This window comes from Lissotriton vulgaris, chromosome 10 (assembly GCF_964263255.1).
Source record: "Lissotriton vulgaris chromosome 10, aLisVul1.2, whole genome shotgun sequence".
NCBI lineage: Eukaryota > Metazoa > Chordata > Amphibia > Caudata > Salamandridae > Lissotriton > Lissotriton vulgaris.
This window is the reverse complement of record NC_141698.1, coordinates 320,832,305-320,858,355: the sequence shown is the minus strand read 5'-3', so window position 1 is coordinate 320,858,355 and position 26,051 is coordinate 320,832,305. Positions and strand designations below refer to the sequence as shown.

General features: G+C 44.5%; 1 protein-coding gene across 2 annotated transcripts in view; it reads left to right on the top strand.

Moving 5' to 3' along the window:
• ZBTB47 (zinc finger and BTB domain containing 47) overlaps nt 1–26,051 on the top strand; it is a 298,370-nt gene that overhangs the window by 79,046 nt on the left and 193,273 nt on the right. The window contains exon 1 of one of the 2 annotated variants that reach the window (XM_086941093.1): nt 19,681–19,728. The exons of the other annotated variant lie outside the window; for it this stretch is intronic. The gene's annotated coding sequence lies outside the window, so the exon portion shown is untranslated. Of the gene's footprint in view, nt 1–19,680; nt 19,729–26,051 lie in introns of those variants that run through there. 2 annotated transcript variants of the gene reach the window in all.

Sequence of the window (26,051 nt, the reverse complement as noted above, 5' to 3'; positions counted from 1 at the left end):
GTAGCTGTCTAATATACTGGGTAACCAGACCTCTTTTGACTTTGCTGCTAAGTCCATTTACATTCCAGGAAAGCACAGTGAGGGGTTGCTGCATTACTGTCTTGTGCGAGGCATCTGGTATTGCATAGAATAAATAAGCCCCCACAGTAGCCACTAGGGCTGAACTGTGTAGGTTGTGATAACTGTATATCTTTGTCACTGATGTATAGCGAAATGTTAAAACTAAAAAAAAAATCAAGAGAAATTTCCATTTCCCCTACATAACCCCCTCCACCCTGTGTAACTCTACCTCTTTCTATACCTCATCCACCTTCCCAAATCAGAGCAAAATGAGAATCTGAGGGGTCTGTAGCCCCTAAACCTGTATATCTTACAACCCCTAAATAACTGTTCTCAGCTTAATAAACCCCATAGAAGTTAAAATAACAAAAAACAAACACATAAAAAAATAACAGTTAGGAGGGGGTGGGGGGGACAAGGAAGTATTGATGTTCCAGTAGAAGGCTATCCAAAAGAGGACCTATCTTTTTCCTTACTATCCATTATGGCGTGTCTGCTTGTAGACTCCGTATCTTCAACTGCCTTGGTTACCAAGTGGAGGTCCACCTCCAGCCCCTGGGGGGCCTGGTCCTTTCCATCTTGCTCCATATTCGTGATCTCATTCAGCAGCAGGTGGTCAGATTTATGCCCAATGATGGACCTGCACTGAAAGGTCCAGAGTAGTGAGTGACTCAGATTGATTCAATGGTTTATGCTACTTTCGATGTCTGAGCTTGTTCGTAGTCTGTGTTCGACGACCTGCGGGATCGGGAACCTTGTATCCAAATGAGCCACGGGATTCTTGTGTGGTTTGGCCCTGGGAGCGTTGACTCTTTGGTCTTGCCCCTTCCCATTCAGCTGCATTTCTGCCCTCCCATTTCTCTGTCCCCATCTTCAGGGGTGGGATGTCCTCCAGTCATCTCCATGCCGCCTCTGGTGTCTGAAAGAAGAGAGCTCTCCCTTTGTACATTACCTTTAGTTTTGCTGTAAATAGTAGCATTACTGAAGGTGGAGATTCCTTAATTTTGGTTGATGGATTCAAATGTGCATCGTTGCTTCTGTAATTCTCAAGTATTATATGGGAACACCATTATCTTGGAGTTTTCTTGGCAAATTTCCCCCATACATCGCACTTCAAGCAATATCATGTCTCTGTCTTTAAAGTTAAGAAAGTGGGCGACTACTGGTCTCGGGCCTGTACAGGGCTTCGCATTCAGTGCCCAATGAACACGCTCTATAATGAAACAAGTAGCGAAGTTTTCTAGGGGAATGGGAGCATTCAATCACCTCTCCAGGAAGGCCCCCATGTTTTGTCCCTCGACCCCCCTCTGAAGATCCACGAAGCGTAGATTATTCTGCCTTGCACTGTTTTCCACACTGTCCACCCTCCAGAGCAGTACCTTTATTGTGGCCTGGACTACAGTGACCTCCCCACGGAGGGCGTGCATGGTGTCTTCCACCTCTGAAATACTTGTTTCCACCACGGTTTTCCTGTCAGAGGCTTTACGCGAGTCCTGCCTGAGCAACGTGACTTTGGAAGGCACTCCACTGATTCTACCCTTAAGTGCATCTCTTGAGGAGTGGATGGCCTGCAGAAGCACTGCATTGTCAGGCATACTGAGGGGGTAACCTCCTATCTTGGCTTGCGTGTGACTCACCTTGCTGTAACGGTCCCTCTTTCCCTGTTTAGGCTGTTTGGGGTCCTTGCCTTTTGCCATGTCCTGGCATGAGATGTGGATGCACCACCCAGGGTAGCACACCTCCGTCCGGTAGGGTATTATGCAGTATCAGCGCAGGGGGCCCTGTGACAATCCGGTCCCCTTGGTGTAGTTCTGTACCACGTCAACTGTAGGACAAGCATCTTTTGGTATGCGGATCGCTATACTGTATGGTTTTTCAGCTATTAAAAAATGGGAGGGGGTGGATTCCCTCAACCCTATTTCCTACAGCGGAGGTATGGAGCCCTCACCCAGCCCAGTGTGTTCTCCACAATAGTGGACTTGGCTATTAATGTGGTTCCCTCAATTGTTCCACTTGTGAGTAACATGAGGAAATAGTAATATTTGTGTCAAGGGCCCTGGCACCCTGAGTGGCCAGCAGATCAGTGACTCCCTGTATGATGGTGGGGGGCTTCTCTGTGAAGCAGGTACCCTGCTGTCTAATATCAGCAACAATCAGTGAAGGTCTTCGGAGCGGGAGTTTCTGCCAAACAATTGGGGAAGGCTCCACTGCATCACTGTGGAGGCCCCCGTATGGGAATGCTGACCAACCGCTGGACACAAGGGCCACAACTCTTCATTCACCCTGGCCAGGGGGTCCACCTGTTATTTGTCTCGGGCATATGCTCTTTGTTGTGCCCAGTATGGAGCGGGCGCACCTAATGACTCCCGGGCCCCCAGCTAGGGTTGGCCAACACCAGGCCCCTCCTTCGGCTGCTCAGTCCTGCACTAGTGCAGTGGTTTCAAGCAGGCGATATGCACAGGGGGTCCTTCTCTGGGTATCCAGTATTCCCTGTCGCAATCTGTATGCCTCCCCATCTCCACCTGATAGCTCCTGGCTTTTCTCTGGCTTCTCTCTCTAATACTGGAGAATCCCAGTGACGCGAAATGAGGAGAAAAGGGGTTGAGAAGCTCTCAGGAACATCCCAAAAAGAAATGGGTCACTGAGTCGCGAGAGGCCCTCTCACCACATTGCCTGTTTCTCCTCCGGTCATACCAGGCCTCTTCTATGACAGGGTGCCTCAACAGTGACCCCGGTGGTCCGATTCCTGCCACTCCAGTCCCCCTTGGTGATCAGTCATTCCAAGCACCACTCTCTCCACCGCAGCCCAGTTGTCTCTCACCTTTGCTGAAGGTCAAGGGCAGCAGCCCAGCTACTTGGGGCATAATCGTTGCAGTGACTCAGCATCCCTGACACTGCTTCTTTGCTGATATCTGGGCCGGCCGGGGTCAATGAACGGGCATCAGTACCCTCTGCGTTCCTGGTGCCTGGCACACCCTACCATTCCAGGGTTCAGTCTCCCACACTTCAGGGGCTCAGAGCGGGGTTCAGATGGCTGGAAGGTAGCAGGATAAGGAAAGGGTATTGCTGGAGTTGGCGGAGCAAGCCAGAAACCCTGCTAGTCAGCCATCTTGCAGGCCTTGCCCCTCCTAAATCAGTGATTCTTAAGCTGTAATCCACAGTCTCTAGGGGGTCAGTGACTCTTGAAATTAAATAATATTAGAAGAATTGATAAAGTACTTATACAAAAAAAAGGAATATTTAAAACAACTTGTGGGAGTAATGTGTTGTGTCTTCCCAGCCTGGGTACCCGCCAATAACTCACCATTAATGAAGCTTAGTAATACACGTCTTTATTCTGCTGCGTGTAACTGCAAACTCAACATTCTAAAACAAGCTTTCATGGCATTGTGCTCTGACACCTACGTCACAGCTCTACAGTTCTTCAGGAGCCAAAATAATTCCATTCTAAAATAATTTAATACACTACACCCCCTCTCATATATATATATATATATTCCTCGTACAGAATCAGTTTGGTGCAGTAATTCACAAGCCCACTTGATCAGCAAAAAGGTATTTTTAATCGGCAGAAATACGCTTTTCGACCACAGCTGTATATATACATACACACATACATACATACATAGATACATACATACACACAAAAAGATACAATCCCATTTCTTCAACCAACATTCTTGGTGCTTTAACCTTTTTACTACTAGGTGTCCCCCCCACCCCCCTTTGCTAAGCCTTTTTTGGGCTATTTGGGGTCGTTTCTGCTTAGGCACCCATAACTTTCTTTCTACCAGCTTTCAGAAACAGACAGAACTTTGTCAGAAAACCAAATTTTGCTACTGAGTTTTGGCATTTTACTGGGACATAGGCTTTTCAGTGCTTTCAACATCCTTCCAGTTAGTGGTAGAAATGGGTGTGATACCAATAATGGATCCCAGAAAGCTATACATTTCTGAAAAGTAGACAACATTCTAAATTCAGCAAGAGGTAATTTGTATAGGTCCTTCATGGCTTTCGTATAGAAAGTAAAGGTTGAAATAAATAAATATTGAAATTGAGTTGAAAAAAAGATTTATTTGTGCTTACATTTGCACCTGTAACTTCTAACTATGGCAGTTTTTTTAAAGCAATATACTGTTATGTCCACTGAACCCTTCTGGTTGCAGAGATATATAGAGCTTGTAGGTTTCCAAAGAACACAAGGTACCCAGAGCCAATAACTGAGCTGCACCGTACAATGGTTTTTCATTGTGTACTGTGTATACAGCAATTCATTTGGTTAAATTTAGAGAGTGAAAAATAGGTATAAAGGAAACCTACGTAGTTCTGAAATGGGAAGACGATATGGAGATTAGAAGCAGTGGCAATTTGCATATCTCTGAATTTGTGGGTACCGATACTAGCATGTGAATTAGAGGGCATTTTTCAAAATTACTTCTTTTTTACACACGGTCTTACATTTGGAAGGCAGAAATGCATACAAAGACAATTGGTAATAGCACTTGTTCTACTATTCTTTGTTCCCTAAGTTTCCCGATAAAAATGGTACTTTATTTGTGTGGGTTGGGGTAGGGCTCGCAACAGGAAATGGAACAAAACGCAACATGGACATATCACATTTTTCCACTGAAAACGGACCCTATTTTTGCAATCTGCCTAGCTGTGGATTTTGGGCCCTAGCTCAACCGGCACCTAAGGAAACCTAGCAAACTTGTATCCTATTTAAAACTAGACACCCAGGAGAATCCATGATGGAGTGACTTGTATGGCTCTCACCAGGTTCTGTTATCCAGAATCCCTTGCAAACCTCAAAATGTTTCTTAAAAAAGCTAATTTTCCTGACATTTTTGTGATGGAAAGTTCTGGAATCTGTGGGGAGCCACAAACGTCCACCCACTTAGCATTCCTCCAAGTCTCCGGATAAAAATGATACCTCACTTGTGTGGGTAGGCCTAGGTCCCACAACAGGGAAGGGCTCAAAACGTATTGTGGAGACATCAGAATTATCTATCACAAAACGACCTGGTTTTGCAAGGGGGTCATCTGCGTTTTTTGTCCCGGGTTCGGTGAGCATTTAGGGAATCCTACCAAACCCAGACATTTCATAAAACTAGACAGCTGTGGAGTCCAGGGAGGTGTGGCTTACACCGATCCTGCAACGTTTTCTTACCAAGAATTCCCTGCAAACCTCACATTTAGATAAAAACATCACATTTTTGTCATATTTCTGTGTGGGAAAGTTATGGGATCACTGGGCCGACACAAATTTCCCATCACTCAATGTTCCCTCAGGTCTCCTGACAAAAATGGTACCTCTCTTGCGTGGGTGGGCCAAGTCCCCGCGACAGGGAAGGGCCCAAAACATATTGTGGCGGCATCAAAATGAATGACAAGAAACGACCTGGTTTTGCAAGGAGGGCACCTGGGTTTTTGGTGCCGGGCTCGGCGGCTGTCTAAGGAAACCTACCAAACCCAGACATTTCTGAAAACTAGACATCCAGGGAGTCTAAGGCACGTGGCCCACCCACACTCTCTCCTTTCCAATGATACCTCTCCTGTGTGTTTCGGTGCTCGGGGGGCTAAAATAGCCACACGAAGTCTGAGGCAGTGAAACTGAAATTAGCTGATCGGCTCATTTCAGTTTCACTTTCAATGTAATGATGTCAGTGTGTGATGCACGCCGATCGTCATTACACTGGAAAACAAAAAAGCCTCTGGAGGTTGGGGAAGCTCTTTCCCAGCTCATGAGGCTGAAAAACCAAAAGGAAATCACTCTGCTGTAAACAGCAGAATGATTTGGTGAATGTGTGCAGAGGATGGAACAGTTTCATCCTCCGCACACAAGTACCGTGGCTGAGGACGGAATTATTCTGTACTTTACACCAAATAGGGTAATTACTCGGCCTGAAGTCGTTACTGGAAGCTGAGAGCTGTCATCTTTATTGTCACAGATCTTTGAAAATGGTGAAGAAGTAACAACAGTCGCTGGGTTCTCAGGTCCAGTCTCTATTTCACCATCTGGATGAGAAGACTGATTAATCAAATGCCGAAAGTGAGAAGAGTCCCTGCTAAAACACTTCCCAGGATGTTGGGCAGTTACCATATGTCCCTTGGTGGACACAACGTGGAAAGGTGCATCATCTTATGGAGTATCAGATTTTCTCATTCGCAATTGGTGGGTGATCACTATATCTCATGTCTTAGATTTAATGTTCTATGCATGTCATGTTCTATGGCAGCTGGCATATTTTACTTTACAATGAAATTAATGTAGGCTTCATCCATCTTGGATGGAGTACCTTGACCTTCTATAGGTACTCTGGAAAAGTAGTCAGCAGGGTTTTGAGCCTTCCCTGGATGATGTACAATGGTGTAATCTTACTCTTGTAATCAGAGTCCCAACCATTCAATGCGAAGAGGCATCTTGGCTTTTCGGATTGCCAAAGATAGTCAATAAAGCTTGATGATCAGTTACCAGCGTAAAAGGCTTTACATACAGGAATACATGGAAATGTTCACCAGCCCATACCACAGCAAAAATGTCTCTTCCGTAGGTTGTGAGTTGGCATGTTCTGTTTGGGACTTCTACTGACATATACCACAATATACCTTCCAGCATGGGGTGTCCAATGTGCTGTGACAGTATAGTGCCTAACTCAACGGGGCTAGTGTCAACAACAGTCTCTGTGTGAAGCTTTGGATTGAAATAGGCCATTTCAGTAGCAGTTCCATTGGCTTGTTTGAATTTCTTGAAACTTCTCTCATGTTCCTAAGACCACTTGAATGAAACATTTTTCTTTGTTAACTCTCGTAAGGGAGAGCTTATGGTCGCAAAGTCTTGTATGTATCTTGAACAATAACTGGCAATGCAAAGAAGTGAACGTATCATAGAAACATCTTGTGGGGCATGCCGTGGTGAGGAACAAAACAATGGATTAAACCCAGATCTGTGACTGGGGTGAATATTTGATTTGTTCAGCCTTCCGTCCATCATATGTTCTTTTTACTTTTGCCCAGACATGGGTCCCATGCTCATTGTGCTACTGGATTCATGCTGGCCTGGCTGATGAGGGTGTGATACCCTGAAACCAGTCCCAAGATTCTTAATTTCCTGTCCAGGGAGGGCCTGGCAGTTCGGGCTGGACTGTTCCCATGGGGAGCAAAGTGAAGACTGATTTGCATATGGCTGGGTCCAAATTGGGGTGGCGTAGTGAGCAGAAACAGGATGGATTAATCCAAGCTCTGTGAATGGGGGTAAATATTTGATTTGTTCAGCATTCCAGCCATCATCTGTTCTTTTTTGCTGGGGGGTCAGCATTAGACAGCGCTTGTATTTTAGCGGCATTGGGTGTCTGGTTCAGAAAAGATATAGCAAAATAATTTTAATTTAGTCTTCTGAAACCCTTACTTATCTAAAGTCAAAGTCAGACCTGCATCAGTCAGAAAATGACATACTTGAGTGAGAGCTTTATCTTGTTCCTTTTGTGTAGCTCTGAAAATAAATATGTCATCTCTATTGTAGAATGCATTCACAACTGGCTGTATGAGACTTCAAAGGATGTCTTGGAAAAGTTCTGCAGCCGATGATGCACCAAAATACAGACCTACATGTATAGAAAAGGTTATAAATACTTGGAATCTCCTTCAAGTTCCAACTGGTGACAACCTTTATTTAAATCAAGGAATAAAGAAAACCTTTGCACCATTTAGTTGCATTATCATGTCAGCGATATGTGGACCTGGATGTCATTCTCATTCAATTGCTTGTTTACTCCGTGCATTCAATGCTTATGCGTACAGCTCCTTTAGTGTCCTTTTTGGGTACTACCACTATGGGAGAAACCCATGGTGTCCGACCAGTTGAACTCTCAATAATGTCATGTTTAAGTAATGATTCAAGTTCTTTTTCAACAGCTTCTTGTAAATGAAAAGCAAGTTGTTTACGTCTCCGAGCAACAAAGCGAACATTGTCATTAATGTATAACTTTACTTTCATAGTCTTTAGCTTTTCCAAACCATGAAACAATGAAAGAAATTGACATACTATTTTGTGGTGATCATTCAGGTTGTAATGCACAGAAACCAGTACCATGTCCCCAGCGGTAATGAAACTGAGCAGACAGGCACTTTGTGTGGTACCTTCGAGCACATGGATGGGTGCTTGCACCTTCATTTTCTTGTGTTTCAATGTTGCTTCAAATGAAACTTGGCTTTTTAAGGGTGTCAATCAAGTCCAAGTGTACACTTTGGTTTTTTATGGTGTAAGTCGAGGTAATGGAGACAATTTATGATATTTTTCTTCAGGCATTTCATCTATCGATATGCCACTGTCGATGATGAAAGGTATTGAGCCGTCATTTATTTTTAATGTTATTTTCGGACAATATTTGTATGTCTTTGGTGATTTGGAATGTTGACTTTTCTTTTACTGACATTTTTCTTTGCATGCTGCCAGTCCGACATACGCTTTTTACTCTGAGGTAAACAATGACCTGGTGCAACCGTATTCCTCACTTTCACTGCATACTGAGGGGGATGAACTGCTTGACGACCATTTAGATGACATTCGACTTCATTCAGTGTCAATTTGCCTCAATTGATGTCGCCGCTTGGCCTTGTAGGGTTGCGTCGAACGTTGCCTCTGGAATGTTCTAGCAGCCAGTTTTTCTTTGCGCTGTGACACACTTGCTTTTTCCTTCACATTACAAACTATCACAAAAATGGTTCTCTTTCCCACAGCCTCTACATATCTTTCTAATGATGGGACATTTACCTTCATGTGGAAAGGAAAATCCACATCTAAAACACAACTTCTTTTTACATATAGACTGCACTTTTTGTCCTTCACTCCTTTGCTTTGGCTTACTTTTTATGCCTGATTCTCTTTGGGCACCTTTGTCCTCCATGTCAGTGGCTTGTCTTTCGGCATGCTCCACAGCTCTGGCACCCATCAACATTCGCTCCAGACTAAGAGTTTCTCTCAGTCTTTATCATCTGAATGAATCTGACACGCATCCTTCATAACTCTAAGTTGAATAGCTTCCACCTCATTAAATTCTGTGTACCTACAGTGTTAAATGAGCGTATCAAGTATCTCCACAAATTCATCAATTGTTTCAGAAACTTTTTAGCGTTATTGACTGAAAATGTATCTTTCGTAATCAACATTTACTACTGGCAGAAAACTGAATAGATGATGGACCCTTTCTAGAGTAAGCACCTGACTGTCTTTCCCCCATGCGATATTTTAACCCTTAAGTTTAAACAAGGGGACTGTGTGCACACTGAATGGCACCCATCATCACTGTGCCTTTTCCCTAGGGAATTTTTTTATAGTTCAAACAACCGCAAAGGTGCACCACAAAACTTGAAACAGTAGTAATATTAATGATATATCTCGGAGATGTTGGAGTTCTTCTTCAAATCCTTTATTTTCAAACATTAGTCAAACATATACAGCCGACGCGTTTCGTCCCAAACTGGGACTTCTTCAGGGCTGTCGGTAAAAAAACATATATACATATGATCAGTATTGTATATACTGAAATACATTTACAATTTAAAAACATTTAGAAAACCAATTAAAAACGCTTTACTACCATAGACGTGGAGCCTATGCATATGTTTGGTGTTAAGGCATTAGCTCACTGTCCTTCTGACTGCAGGGTAGTATAAGATGGCCTTAAGCTATGTACACGTGTATACACAGTATTTACATGTGAAATCTATATCACTACACTTCAAATGTACAAGATTGGAAAATACACATATATCTTACATTTTCAAGAGATGGGAGACAGAATTAGACACATGGCATAAGGCCCATGTGATAGACCATGACACTAACGAAACGCACTGGGAGAAGGCACCCTGTATATAAATAGAGGAAAGCATAGTGTGAGTCCAAGTTCTTGGCCCAAAGGGGGATTTAAGGATCCTATTAAGTCTGGTCCTATCACTAGTAGTACATGGGGTCCACAAACTCATTTACCTTTAAATTGGTCGGACGTCGCGTGCGTGGGAGAAAAATGGAAGCGTGGTCCTGGGGTCACCTTGCCAGCTACAATTATCCTATTATTTAGGTTCTTTCCGACGCTGTAATTTTATCTGGGACATGAAAAGAAAGAGATATCCATGTGAACATATCAGCTTTTGTTCTTGTGTTTAAGCACAGCAGAGTTAAGCAGAGTATGGTGAGCCTTGTTGCCTCATGGTTGGGGCGCCTCTGGCTCCCTAGGTCAAAGTTTAGTTCTTCTTACAATGAGTCTACTTACTAAATGTATGCTAGCGGGGGACAGCTATACAGATTTCTTAAAAGTTCTTCGGAGGTATGACGGAATTGTGCCACCTTACTGTAAGGACTGTCTCAGTCCGTATGCTGAAAGATATAAACAGAGCAAGAAAGGGGCTTGTACCCTGTGCAACGGCTCATACTGTTGATATATAATCATTAATTCGTTGGTGGCCAAGAGTAATTTACAAGGGGAAGATAACTCTCAAACATCGGTTACCTGAATCAGATATGTAAATGATGTTGGACTGGAGGTCCTGTGAGTCCAATGGAGGAGGGTGTGGGCACTGTATCCCAGCAGGCCTGTTAATGAAAAGTAAGCAGGATCCTGTTTGTAAAAAAGCCTCTAGCTCCACGGACATGACAGACTACCATGCATTTATTTAAGTAGTACCATGTGACCTAACGCCTCCAGTTTAGAATATAAATACAAATAGCATGTACCAAATTATGCTGCCCCGAGTTTAAGATCAAAAGATGGACATGTCATGTACCAAACCCTAAGTCATTAGCTAGTAAGTAGTCCTTATCCATTAAACGGTTGTTTGTAAGGGGGGAAAAAGGACCCAGAGTTTTCCAACCAAAGGTGCTCTATTGGAAAGTTAACCCCCAAAGTCTAAAGAACACAATGTCCCCATTGTGGAGGGAATGCCCAAAGCCTAACCTAACCTGAGGAACAAAGGTAAGTCTGCAAAGGTCAGCCAGGCTCTACTGGTTACAAGTGAACTCACCGTTATAGTAAAAACGGCCGGCGTCCATCCACAGCCCTCGTCCTGACCAACACCCGCAGCGACGTCGTGTGCTGAAGATGTGGGTCCATACTGCTCCCTTTATAGTAGGGGAGATTGAACTAAAGGTTTGCACCTGGCCAAAGATTCCCGCCATCGCGCGAACGCGCTGTACTGAAAGGCGAAGGACAGAGCATATTGCCGACTATCATGAAGACGGCGACCATATTGTAGTGTCTAAAGGAGCGTAAGTTTAAATGGTCCAGACCGCATAAAGCCCACTGTTCTATCTAGATGCCATCCCCTGAATTAACCGGTATACTTTTTATTTTGTATTTGCGAGAATTAATGCTTACTACGAAAAGTAACCACATTCAGTGTGGCGGATACATAAATGAAATCCGCACGGAAAAATCAAGGATTTACTACTACTGGATTGAACTTTAGATTCTGCGTTTCTTTAGTCTGGCAATATGTAGTTTCTTCGTCAGTTCGCAGCATTTTATTTACGACTTTTACACAGTCACCAGCAAGATTTCTGAGATACTTGATAATCTTTTTGTATCAGTCTCTTCAAGTGCATCAATGAAATCATCAAATGTCTCAATCCACACAGACCATCTATCGCCAATTATTTGCTCTTTGGCAGTATCGATGGTGGTGGTTTCAAGAACGCTGTGGCATTATAGACCGATGTGGAACTTACTGACATCGCGGGTGGTTCCTTGTGACCTGGAATTTGCAGTTCATCTGTAAGACCTTGCAATGTGCTTGCCTTCGACTCACCTTTACTGAGAGCTATAAACACGATGTTCTTCTCAGACATCTGAAAATTTTACTTTTTCAAAAGTTGTTCTGGAATCTTTATTCTTCAAGGACTTGTGAAGTTATTCTGAGCCCCACTCGGCAACTTTGTGAATAAACTGCTTTGGGTATAGACTTCTCCATAAGTGCAACCCGGAACACTTGTCCTTGAGCCACCTTCACCAAGTGCTGTAGTATGTTGAATCTCTTTAGGGCATTCAGTAAGTCTTTCTTCTTTTTGTCTCCAAGCCAATTTGCTTTTTGTAACACATGGTTGATATCCACCTTTCATCATTATTTTGTAAGTTATTATGATCAGCAGCTGTACTTGGTAAACCAGTTTGAATCTGCTTTCAGTGCTAACACTTCGAATAATGTACAACTTTATCTTGCATGGCAGTGCATTACCTTTATGTATGGCTTGATCATCAGATTCTCGTCCATCAACATGCACATTTTTTGCAATGCTTCTGTTGTCTTTATGTGCTTTACAGCAGCTGGAGTTGCACTTTGCCTCCATATGCTTGCAGCTTCAATGACGATCTTTGCCAACAACACACGTGGCACGCACAAGCAGTTTTCTTGGACCACGGCAAAACTCCCTGGGAGAGCACAGTCATTATTTGGGTTTCTTATCCCCTATCTTCTAACTAATTGTAGTGTATTGCTATCCTGGGTACCCGCCAATAACACAACACACACAGAGCTTAGTATTGCACGTCTTTATTCTGCTGCTTGTAACAGCAAACTCAACATTCTAAAGCAAGCTTTCATGGCATCATGCTCTGACACCTTTATCACAGCTCTGCGGAGTCCAGTAGGAGCAAAAAGAGTTCAATTCTAAAATGTTGCAAAACACTACAATATAGACGATTGGTGGCCTCAATTGAAGCAGCACTGGTATGTGCTGACAAAAAAAGAGAGCATGCACTATGAGGAACAAAGACAGAATGGTTTGCTAGCATCAAGTGTATAACTTCCTCTTTTAGAAATATAAGAACATTTTGAAAAGCTCCAACATTCCGAGTAACTTAAAATTTTGATTTTCAGATTGTTTTGTTCATCAATTTAAATAAAATATTTCTTAATTTGTGCATTTCTTTGATGTATCTTATTTTCCCCGCATCAAGTACTGATTCTGTGGGAGTCAACAAAAGTCAAAAGGTTATGATCCACTTCGCTAGGTTATCCCCTACAATACTGCCATAAATGTAACTTAACCCCACTGTGCTCGTCGCCCTGGAGCTAACCACCATGTGTTCTCTCATCATGTTTCAGCAGGCAAGTCTCCCACACCAAGTCTCATACCAGTTCATGGCTTGTGAGTTTCAAATCCCTCATCTAGAGCTAAACTGGGCATTTGGGTCACAGCCATCACTCTCCTGGACATTCCCGGCTGCATGCTCCGGGAAGGAGAGGCATGCAAACGCACAAAAAGGTGCCATCATTCTTACATTCCACAAAGATTATTACCTAGTAAGAACATTTTATACAAACATACTCCCAAAAGAAGGTTTCCCAGTGTTTGACGTCTGCTTCTGCAAATGGGATAGTGGATTACAAAATAATTCAGAAACTCTGTCCATCACCACCCCTTGTTATTAAATATTTTGTCCACCCTAAGCGTGGAAGGGTATACTCAGATGTGAGTCCCTTGCTCATTGCACCATCAGGATTCAAGCAAGCCGGGCCGACGACGGCTGAAATGCCAGAAACCAGTCCCCGGAAGCTTGTTTCCTTCCCAGTGTAAGAATTGGCTTGGTAGTTTGGTTTGCCCTGTTCCCATCATGCACTGGGACAGGAACAGACTAATTTGCATATAGCCAGGTTCTGAACTGGGATGGTGCAGTGAGCTAAAAAACGGTGTTGGATCTAGCCCTGATATCTTGACTGGGTGAGAGTATTCTGCTTAATTCAGAAACTCTGTCCATCACCACCCCTTGTTATTAAATATTATAAACGTGGGCACAGAGGGAAAGAAGCCCTGAGGGGGCGCACTCACAGTCCACCACCTTCTAGGTGGCACACAGTGAGTGCACCCCCTGAGAGCAGCTCTCTGAGGGGGAGACCAGACATCCCCTTGCAGACAGGTGCAGTCACTGACTGCACCCACTTGCAAGGGGATCTCTAATCCGCTTTAAAATTGCAGGCAGGTTGCCGCCTGCACTGTGAAAACAGCTGGCAGCCGCTCCGTGTTTTCACATGAATATACTGCCCCTAGGGCAGTGCGAATTCTCGGCTATCCTTGGGGCAGTGCATACATCGTAATAGGGCACACTGTCATTGTTTGCGCCTGGCGCATTTTTTTAAATGTGCACCCGGTGCAAACAAGGACAATGCATAATACGACCCCAGAACTGTTGCTATTCTGCATGGCTGAAAGTTAGTGTCATGGAGCAGAGTGGAGTGTCATGGAACAGAGTGGAGTGTCCTGGAGCAGAGTGGAGTGTTATGGAGTGTCATAAAGCCGAGTGGAGTGTCATGGAGCAGAGTGGCGTGTCATGGAGCAGAGTGGCATGTCATGGAGCAGAGTGGCGTGTCATGGAGCAGAGTGGCGTGTCATGGAGCAGAGTGGAGTGTCATGGAGCAGAGTAGAGTGTCATGGAGCAGAGTGGAGTAGAATGTTGTGGAGTGGCATTGAGTATAGTAGAGTGGTGTGTCAGAGAGATGAGTGGTGTAGAGTGGAGTAAAGTGGTGTGGAGTGGCATAGAGTGTTGTGGTGTGGCAGAGTGTCGTGGTGTGAAGTGGAGTGGTGTAAAGTGAAGTTTTGGAGGAGAGGGGTGTGGTGTAGAGTGGAGTAAAGTTGTGTGGAATGGAGTAGAATTGAGTAGAGTATAGTGGAGTGCCATAGCGTATAGTGGAGTAAAGTGTAATAGAGTGGAGTAGCAAAGCATAGAGTTTAGTAGAAGGGAGCAGAGTGGAGGGTAGTGTAGTAGAGTGGCATTGAGATTGGTAGAGTGGCTTAATGTGGAGTAGAGTGAAGTGGCATACAGAGGAGGCGAGTGGCCTACAGTTAAGTGGTATGGAATGGCTCGGAGTGGAGTGGAGTAGAATGGAGTGGAGTAGAGTGTCATAGAGTGGAGTGATGTAGAGTGGAGTGTCAGAGTGGAGTACCAGAGAGCAATAAAGTGTTGAACAGTGGAGTACAGTGTCGTAGAGTGGAGAGCCGTGGAGAGCCATGGAGTAGAGTAGAGGAAAATAGAGTGGCATTGTGTGTCACTGACTAACCTGTTGGGGAGTAATATTGAGTGTCGTAGAGGGGAGTAAAGTGGTGTAGAGTGAAGGCCATAGAGTGGAGTGGCATAGAGTGTTGTGAAGAAGAGTGGCGTAGAGTGGAGTGGTATAGAATATTGTAAATTTGAGTGGCAAAGAGTGGATAGAGTGGAGTAGAGTGGTATAGAGTGGAGTAGAATAGAGTGGAGTATGCCTGGTCTGATAGCTCACTACAATTAAATACAAGACATTTTGCATTGAAATGACCATTACATTTTCAAAGACATATAGTTTTACTGATCAAACTAAACAGTGCACTAACAATAATGTGTGGAAATGGCATCATCTAGTGTATCGATTTGTTTTGACCATATTAAAATATTTGTTTCCACCACACTTCAGAAATACAAAAAAATGTGTTTCATTATTGCTTTCCTAATTCTGATATATTCTGAAATATTTCCACTCCAAGCCTTTCTTTAACACCATAGGATTGCCACATAAATTTGCACACTTTAAAGTCAGAGACAGAAAAGTAAATTCCAGGCTCCCCCAAGAAAACAGAGCCTGACACTTGACCTCTGTCTTTGAATGCACAGCAAATGTGACAAAAAAATAACAAAATTTAAACTCATGTTTACATAAAGTGAGCCCTCGTGAAAGAATACGAGGAACGTGTCCATGGTAGAAATAAAGACATGCTGGACAGCCTAAAACAGCCACAAAGCAAACAGGTAGAATGCATTCCTAGGTCAGCTTTCAGAATGCCCTCAAGAAGTCTTTGGCAACCAGATAGCTGTTCTGTCTGTGAGCCTTCAACTTAATTAGATGGAATATGTAATGCAATTACCAAAATAAATACCCCAATAAGTAGGTTGTCTTGATTTTTGGCTTTTTATTTTACAACCACTTCAATCAATCAATCAATCAGTATTCTTATAAAGTGCAATTACTCACCAGTGAGGGTCTCAAGCCGCTGGGGGGAGGGGGAGGGGGGCGCGGCTGGGTCTGCGGTTCAGTTGAAGAGCCAGATCTTGAGGTCCTTCCTGAATTGTAGCAGCGATGGTGATTGCCTGAGGTGCTGAGGCAGGGAATTCCAGGTCTTCACAGCGAGGTAGGAGAAGGATCTTCTTCTGGCATTGGGCCTGCGGATCTGTGGGATGGTGGCCAGGGCCAGTTGGGAGAAGTGGAGATATCTGGTGGGGGTGTAGAAGGAGAGGCAGTGGTTTGAGATATGTAGGTCTGAAATTCTGGAAGGCTTTGTAGACGTGCGTGGGAAGCTTGAATTTAGGTGGTGACTGTCTTCAGCTGTTTTGGAATTTGCTCTTGGCGGTTGTGGGCTTGTCTGGGAAGGAGAGAATCAGCTGGGTGTTGTCTGCATAGAACATGATATTGAGTTCATGGCTTCTGATGATGACTGCAAGCAGGGCCATGTAGATGTTGAAGAGGGTGGGGTTCGGGGAGGATCCCTTAGGCACTCCGCAGCTTATCTCTATGGCTTCTGAGTTGAACGGTGGAAATCTGACTGCATTCCACCAGTGAGGATGGAGCAAACCCATTCTAGGGCTTTGTCATGGATGCCGGCATCGTGGAGTCTTGTGCAAAGGATGTAGTAGGAGACAGTGTTGAAGGTGGCTGAGAGGTCCAGGAGGATGAAGGCTGCAGTTTCACCTCAGTCTAGGAGGGTGCGGATGTCGTCTGTGGCGGCGAGGCGAGTGGTCTTAGTGCTGTGGTTGCTTCTGAGGCCCGTTTGGGAAAGGTCCAGGATGTTGTTAGTTTTGATGAACTAGGAGAGTTGGGCGTTGATGGCTTTTTCGATGACTTTCACTGGGAAGGGGAGCAGAGAGATGGGTCTGTAGCTTTTGAGGTCCGTCCGGTCACCAGAAGGTTTCTTCAACAGGAGGTTGATCTCTGCGTGCTTCTAGTCTTCCGGTAACATTGCTCAATGAAGTAGTTGATGGTATAGCAGAGTTCGGGTGCAATGGAGGTGCCGGCTCTGTTGAAGATGTGGTGGAGGGCAGGGATACAAGGGGGCTCCAGAGTGAGATGGCAGAAAATACAAGCAAAATATTGTGGTCAAAAAGTTATGAAACACTGTGGAATAACAAGAATATGGAGATGAACTGATGAGTGAAAGAATAAGCCGAAGGATGCATGTGTACTTCAGGGCAAAAAAGAAAACCATCAAGCATAACCCCTTAAGCGAAACGTTGTACCCATTAAAATTAATAGGCAGAAGCTTTGATAAAAATACTATGAAGGAATAATAACATGAGGAGCCAGTAACTGATATTTGTAAAAATTATATTAATTCTGGTCTGGTCAGTTTGAACCTTATGGTCCCTCTTTGGTTTGAATTTCTTCCTTGATTACCATTCTCACCGATCAGGTGAACATCTACTCTTTCCTGTGTGTGACCACCAAGGTTGCTTTCAATGTGCATCAAAGATGGTTTATGTTGCCGCTCTGTTTGGCTGTGCTCTCCGATATCTTCAACAGCCATGTCATCAGCGTCCACATGCACATGAATGACCCCCAGCTCATCTTAAATTTCAGGAGCACAGGGCTGGTTGTAACATGTTGGCAGATTACCCCCTGCACATCTAGGACTGGGCGCCTGGCAGTCATTAAGGTCTGAATGGAGGTCTTGCTCCTATGGTCTGTAAATGCAGAACATTTGCCTTTTACTCTTGTGTCCCTCTGTCACAAAACCCTTAACCAATAACCTTATATTTCACCTCCATTTTTCCTGCCACGGATGACTTGGTACATTAAGTGTGTATTTGTACCAGATGAGTCTCTTTCAATCCTCCCTTTCCCTCATGTACCCTAATACATTGTATTTGTCTCTGCAGCCCTCGGGCCAGGACTTACTTTTTTATTATAGGCTCTTTTTATAACTTCAGGCCAGAACCCTGAAAAATTGCTCTGGGCTAAGATCTAAGCTGCCGTCCCTTATCTTCACCATAAAGAAATAATACAATGTCCCTCAGTCGTGAATGTAATACAATGACTGCCAACCAATGAAGGTGTCAACACTTACACCATGTCCATGACCGAGAAAGCCCTTTAAGGGTGGGGTTTCTTTACATCATTAGAGTGCTCTGATCAACTAGCCAACAAAATATCTAAGGTCCACCTCCCAAAACCTATCTGACAGTTAGTACAAATGCTTAGGGGCTTTTTTTCCACTACCAGGGATCCCACTCTTGACCTGTATCCTGCAGGACCTCCACTTCAAATCTAGCTCAATGAACTTCAGAAGATTGTACAAGAACCACAAAGTCTGCTTGCTGTACGGTGCCTAGGCACATAACGTCGGTCTGTACTTCTCGAACTTCCTTTTCACCCTCATCAATCATCACTCAGCTGTTGAAAGCAGTCATCAAGTGATGCTAATGTTCCACCTAAGAATACTACTACTAATAATAATATAACCTTTTATTAATATATGGTAAGCATAAGGGTCATATTTCAGTGTTGGTGCAATTTAATTCATTGGTAATTCACTGGATTTAATTGTGAATCGTTATGAGATTACGCATTGCTCTCAAATACCTACCCCCCTCTATTTTCGGTTTATAGGTTTTGCCTAGACAGTGCATGCACAGTCTGGGTGAGATATGTTGTTTACAAACAGTGGGCTTTCAGTACATCCCAGGCTTACCATTTGTTATCTTCTTCGTCACTCTCATTTCCTTCTTTCCCGTTTGTCATGGCATGCTGGCGTCATGTCCTCTTCTTCTGTTTTGCCCACCCCTGGAGCATAGACCAAGTACTTGTGCCCATCCACTGCTCCCGTTTTTGGAGCTATTTTTTTCTTTGTGTTCAAGCACTTCTTATGAGTGTTTATGGTTTAAGTCCATCTCCCATATCCCCGTCCATGTAGCTTCTATTCCCTCCCACTAGTCCCCTTTCATTTTGTTTCTTTTCAGCCCTTCCCAGAACTATACACCACTGCACTCTATGCCACTGCAATCTACTCTTCACTATTGTACTCCACACCACTGCACTCTACCACTGCGCTCTGCGCCCTTCTATGCCACTGCACTTTATGACACAGCGCTCTACGACACTGCACTCTATACCACTGTACTCTGCACCAGTCTACCCAACTGCACTACGCCACTGTACTCTGTGCCACTGCACTCTATGGTACAGCACTCTACACCACTGCACTCAACTCTATGCCTCTGCACTACTGAACTCTACTCTGTGCCAATGCACTGTGCACCACTCTAGGCCACTGCACTCTACTCTGTGACAGTGCACTTTGCACCACTCTAATCTGCACCACTCTAGGTCACTGCACTCTACACCACTGCACTCTACTCTGCACATTATTATAATTATTAATAGTAGTACTGATAGTAGTAGCAATAGTAGTAGCAGTTGTAGTAATAGTATTCTGGTCTGAGTCTCACTCATGCCAGAAGAGGGCCATTTGACAAGTTGTTTCTGGGGTTGTTGACATTGCATGGATTAGATCATATTTATTTATATCACATGGCGTTACCCTGACCCCAGATGCCTCCTTAAGAGTAATTTACAAGCTCACAAGTGACACTTTGCCCTGATGCAGAGAACAAGCTGCCTCGGTTCCGGGGACTCGGAGGAAAGGACGCTTGCACGGTAAGATGCAGATCCAGTTGGATTTTTACAAACCTCCGAGTTGTTTCTCCTAATACTGAAAGTGACAACTTTGTTGCAATGCATGCCTACCGATACATGCAGACTGCACGTCTAGAAGGCGGGCGTGTCTTTGTCAAGAAAGGAATCTAGGTTATGAGGAGAAAATGCTAAAATTATATTAATTAGTCAATTCTAATTTAGTCGCATCGGGATGTGAGCTAAAGAGGAAAGTGTACCTGTTTCCGTCCTTAGCTATAGGAACTGTCTCCTATGTGTACAGATCCCCTGGTGAAGTCCCAGCTTGGTCACTGGTACTTCGTGAATCCTGGTTCCACTCAAACCAGTTTAAAGCAAATGCCATGTGTTTCGTAAATCTTCAGCACATATGTCGAAATCTTTGCTGTTGAGGGCAGAGGGGTTCTAAAAAATAAAGCACAAGTTCAGGTCTGTTTATTCAGGACTATATTTGACTGAGTGCATATTGAACACACCTTGTAAAGAAATCTGTAAAAGTAGCCCATATATTGTCCATATGTGTCTTTTATTGAATGGCGAGCTACTTGATATGTATACCACGCTTTCACTGAAATGGCTAAAAGATGTGTAGAATATTGCATTTGTAGATCTGGCTGCAGATGGCTCTAGCTTGGTGCATGACCTCATGTCATCAGTTCTTTAAAAAGTACAATAAGAAGTAATACACAGTGAGAATGGTCTTTGGGGTGGCCCCTTTCAGCCGTTTGCCTTCTTGTGTTTGCCATTGCTTAGATGAGCAGTCCATCAAGGCCATGGTATTTCTTGGATAGTTATATTGCTCTGTTTGTGTTTTAGTGGTTGGTGATGGATCAACGTGTAGTCCTTTTCTTAGATTGCGGCTATGAATGATAATTTAGAGCCTGTTGTGCTTTTTGATGCGTTTAATTTGCTAGTGGAGCAACATTTTAAATTATCAGCTATTGCTGTTCTGTTGAGGAAGTTTGTGCTCTTTGGATGCCTCAGCCTGTTATATAAACCTTATGTTAATCATTAATTGCACATCTGTTTTACTTTGCTTTCATGATAATATGGATTTGGCATTACTATTTTTGTTTACAAATTAAAATCCTGCACGCATATATTCTTTCCAAAAGACAAACAAAAGATGGTGTTTTAGTTTGCCCCACTGCTATAACCATTTGACAATGTATAGTACCTATGCAATTATGCTTTCTTAAAAATGCGCAAAATTACTTGTATTTTGGTTATCTTCCACGGCTATTTCGTTGCTGACAAGCACCCTGCCTTAAGCAATGTGCTTTGAACACACAGCATTGACACTACCCTTATCAGATACACTAAGCAACCATTCTGCATCTCAGTTTGTTTGCTCAAATACTGTCACAGTAAAGTATTTCTATCCTACTACAAGTAACACCCTTGAAATACTGCTTCTTCTTCTTATTATTATTGTTTTCAAGTTTTATTGACAAACAGAAAAAGACTATACAGATTATGACAATATCCTAACATTATGAGAAAAAAAGACATAAATCGATAAAGACTGCATACATAAACCATAGTCAATGTACCTTTTGGCACAAGAGGACCTGGGGGGAGTTCCATTAATTTGACGTTTCCATTGACTACCTTGAACATTTGCAGTAGAAAAGCATGTATGTATGTTTTTTGGGATAAGTAGTATGACATTAAATCTTATGGGGGGGACTGCGTCCCTACAGTCTGGTGTCATACAACGCCAGGGGTGGGCATGGCCTCTATATTTCCTGGGGCTGCAGGAGGAGGCCACAGGTATATCAAGAGCCTGTTGCAGGTAGTGCGATAGACCCACCATATATCTTTAGGTCTTGGCGTTGGGGCTGAAGTGTAGCACAGATATCTCTTTGTAGACTACAATAGGCTAAGCTACGCGTCCATGCCGTTATTGTGGGTCTGGTCTTGGCTCCCCAGTGTACTGCTATTTCCCTTTTAGCTAACAGCAATGCAATTGCTACCCGGTAACAGAGTTTAATGTGAATGACCACGCCTAACAGGCCAAGCTGAGGAGAGGGGATGAGCAAATACTACTATTTATCAAATATATCGAATTGTGCAATCTCGTACTCTTCTACTAGTATAGGTATATGCATACATATTGCCTTGTATACTACTGTATATCTAACCAACCTACTGCATTCACTGTTTTGGGTACCGCATGCTCACGTACAGTGTTCTATTGGCAATAGAAAGTTCCCTCCATTCCTGGTACCCATTATCACAGGTGATGGGGAAGGAGTTTTGTTTGGAAGCAGATTGAACAAAGATATTTACAAGGAAGGGGGTCAGGGCCAACAAGCTGAGCACACAGGGTAGGTGGGAAAGGCTGTGGCAGCACTGAAGATCATGCATGGCAAGTGGGAGGGTTAGTGGCAGCACAAGGCCATGGTGGGCAAGAGGAAGAGGGCAGGGACATGAACATAGGACCATGGAGGACAGAAGGGAGGGGAAAGAGCTGAACACAGACAACAGAGCACAGGGGAAGGGAATTCACAACAGACAAAACAGGGCAGACAGGAGGAGCAGTTGCAGCACAACAGAGCAGGGAGAACAGAAGAGACCATTGAGGAGAGGTGGGAGGGGATAGGGGCATGGATCTTGGACAGGCTGGATGGAGGTGGTAGGGACAGGTGGAAGCAATATGACTATGCTTGGCAGGTGGTAGGGGCAGTGCCATCTAAACCCAACTCTCAGAGTAGATAGGAGGCTGACAGGTCCATGGAATACAGTGGGCAGAAAGGTGGGAGCAGGGGCATGCACACAGACTTCTGAGGGCAGGGAGAAGGAGAGTAGGGGCAGCAAGCTAAGCACAGAGGCTAAGCAGGAGGGCAATGATGAGGCATAGAATTGGGGAACGGAGGGCAGGAGGAGTGGGCAGGGGCATCAAGCTAAAAGGAGGGCAGTGGAAGCATATTGGACCATGTAGGGCAGGAGGGAGGTGGGCGGGTGCATGGACTCAGACAACAGAGGGTAAGGAGGAGGTGGATAGGGTAGCAAGCTAACTGTTTAGGGCAGACAGGAATGACAGTGGCAGAACAATGGCCACACACAGCTGTAATATCGCATGCTGCAGCGGACGCGCAGCACTAGCAGGCAGTCATGCCGAAGGTCTTGTTACTTGCACAGTATATTGTTAACTATAACTTCCATGGCTATTTTGCACAGATTACTGATTTTAAATGTATTTTGATTTTAAACTGCACGTTTTGATTTTACCTTTAAACGCCTGTTGATTGTCTTCCTTCCTGCCTTTTGTCCCTGCCTTGGTCCGCCGTGGCTCCTGTGCTGATTGAGCGGAGGGCGGGACCCAATGTTTGGCTTCACTTCCGCCTGTACTTCCGCTTGCAGAAGTTGGCGGTCCAGTCTTTTATGGCAACTGCCCTATATATATCGCAGGCTGCAGTGGACGAGCCGCCGGCACACTCAAGGCACACCACAGGCAAACCCGTCTGTGGCGGTCCGTGCACATACCTCTCACTGCACCAGCCATTATCTCGATAACTCTAAACTTCATTCAATTCAGTACTCCAGGGAAGCATTATTGCATCTCGGACCTACAGGAAATCCTTGCCCTTGTGTTCCCCTGATCCTCACTTGATCTCAGGGAAAAAACCTTGCCCCCACTGCACTACCCTGGTTCACAGCTTACCCCTATTTTTAGGAAGACGCTGGCAGTTCAAGCAAAGAAGGCCTGATCAGAGATAGAATATAACTCGTTGTATTCTCCTCAACACTAGATCTCGCATTAAAAACGCATTAGCATTTCATAACCTCATGGAGGAGCATGCAATTGACATAGCCTTCGTCACAGAAACCTGGGCTGACTCCTCCTCTGAACCAGACCTCATAGGAGCTCTTCCTGAGGGTTTTAAAATTCACAGGAAAGATAGAGTCGGGAAAAGGGGAGGAGGCATAGAGCTTATAGCCAGAAATGGTTTTAATATACAGTTTAAACCTATTCCAGATTTTGCAGAGAGCGAAGCAGCTACTTTTAAAATTAGACTTAATAGCTAGAATACCTTTAACGGCATACTTATCTATCATCCACTAACAGCTAAGGCCAACTTTTTTTAATTCTATAGGACAGCTCCCGGAGCTTAAGACAAAACAATCTAACTTTACAATTTTAGGTGACTTAAACTTTCTCATTGAAAACACCGTTGACATAGACACTGAAGCCCTTGTAGACCATATGGCCAGTACTGGACGCATTCTGCTGGTCAAGGAGGCCACACACTCAGCCGGGTATTGCCTGGACGGGATCTGCCGCTTATTTGGTCTGACCACAAGGCAATCATGTTTGAAATCACTTTGACACCTAAAAGGCCCTCTAAGGTACCTAAGAAAGCACTTCGCTCTCGACCTTGGCACAAGGTTGAGGGAAAAGACCCAAGTCAGCCCATCCCTATGGACCTGGATGAGGCAGTGAGGAGCTATCATTATTGGATTGACCTCGCTGGGCAGCAGTTGGCTTCCCTGACCGTGCGGCACTCAGTCAGGCAGTCTCCCTCTGACCCATGGTTCAATGAGTCATTGAAGGCACACAAACTAATCTGTAGAAGACTTGAAAGGAAATGGAGGCTAGCAAAGGATGCCCAAACTAAATCAGACTACCGACTGGCCATTCTAACCTACAAAAAGCTCATTCTGAAGGCTAAATCAGACTTCATTAAAGAAACGAGCATTAAAAATGCAACAGGTCTCGCCTTTGGTTAAGTTAAAGCCATTTGCTTTGCTATACAATACCATTAGCAAAGCAAATGGCTTTAACTCAATCAAAGTAGGGAGGAAGCACACATGGGTGAGCACATCACGGAGAAAAGTGGGAGGAAGCACACAGGGTGAGCACATCATGGAGGGAAATGGGGAGGAAGCACACAAGGGTGAGCATGTCACGGAGGGAAGTGAGGAGGAAGCACACAGGGTGAGCACATCACGGAGGGAAGTGGGAGGAGTACACATGGGGGAGCACATCACGGAGGGAAGGGGGAGGAGTACACATGGGTGAGCACATCACAGAGGGAAGTGGGGAAGAATCAAACAAGGGTGAGCACATGACAGAGGGAAGTGGGGAAGAATCAAACAAGGGTGAGCACATGACAGAGGGAAGTGGAGAGGAAGCACACATGGTGAGTACATCACGGAGGGAAGTGGGGAGGGAGCACACTAGGGGGTGCACATCAAGGAGAGATGTGGGGAGGAAGCACACATGGGTGAGCACATCACAGAGGCAAGTGGGGAGGGAGCACACAGGGTGAGCACATGACCGAAGGAAATGGGGAGGAAGCACATATGGTTGAGCACATCACGGAGGAAAGTGTTAGGAAGTACACAGGGTGAGCACATCACGGAGGGAAGTGGGGAGAAAGCACACAGGATGAGCACATCACAGAGGGAAGTGGGAAGAAGCCTTCAGTTGCTCCCTAAGGCACGGCACTTTCTGGCGAGTGGCCGCAGTGGGTACCTTAGTCCTTAACAGCTGCTTGGTGCGGTGCGAGGCAACACCACCCTGAATGTAAATATGTTTTGAGCTGTTCAACAAAGAGGACACTAAAACCTTGGAGGGGGGAGGGGGGCTTAAAATTGACGCTGTGGCAGGACATCATGCTATACATTGGAATCTACGGGGAACAGGGAGAAGCTTAGGGAGGTGCCATAGACAACACTTTGTACTAGTCCAAAAACACCAAAAGCAAGTCAGGGCTCAAGTTCCAACAAGCTCAGGGTCGGAGGCCTTCGTGCAGTCTGCAGATTAAGGAGCCCCATGATTGATTGGAAGGGAGGGGGGAGGGACAGCAGAGAGAGTGTGGTTGAGGAGCTACGAGAGGGAAAACAAAACAAGCCTTGAACTCTTGTCTTTATGGGGCCATGTGTTTAAACACATTTCCCCCATAAAGATAAGAAACCTTTCTCAGCAGAAGGAAAGCAGGCGAGCCCGTGAAAGGGGACCGTCTGGAAAAAAACAAAAGTACACGTAATAAAAAGCTGTTTTTCAATGGCTGGCCACTGTTTAACATAAATGGTGAAACCAGCCAATGGAAAAGAGGGGTGGGGCTTAAAGCCCTTTACCAAAACTCCTCAAAATCATGAAATCTCGCCGAGCGATCTGCGCATGTGGGCAGCAACGCTAGCCGAGACCTAAAAATAGAAGCAGCTGGCTGCGCCAAAAGGCTGTTTACTATAGTTAAAAAAGTCTAAGCTTCCAGAAACACAATTCCAGGAAAGTAGCCAGCAATTTTGTAATGAGTTAGCAGATGCCTTTCAACTCAAAGTTAAAAAAGTCTTCGATG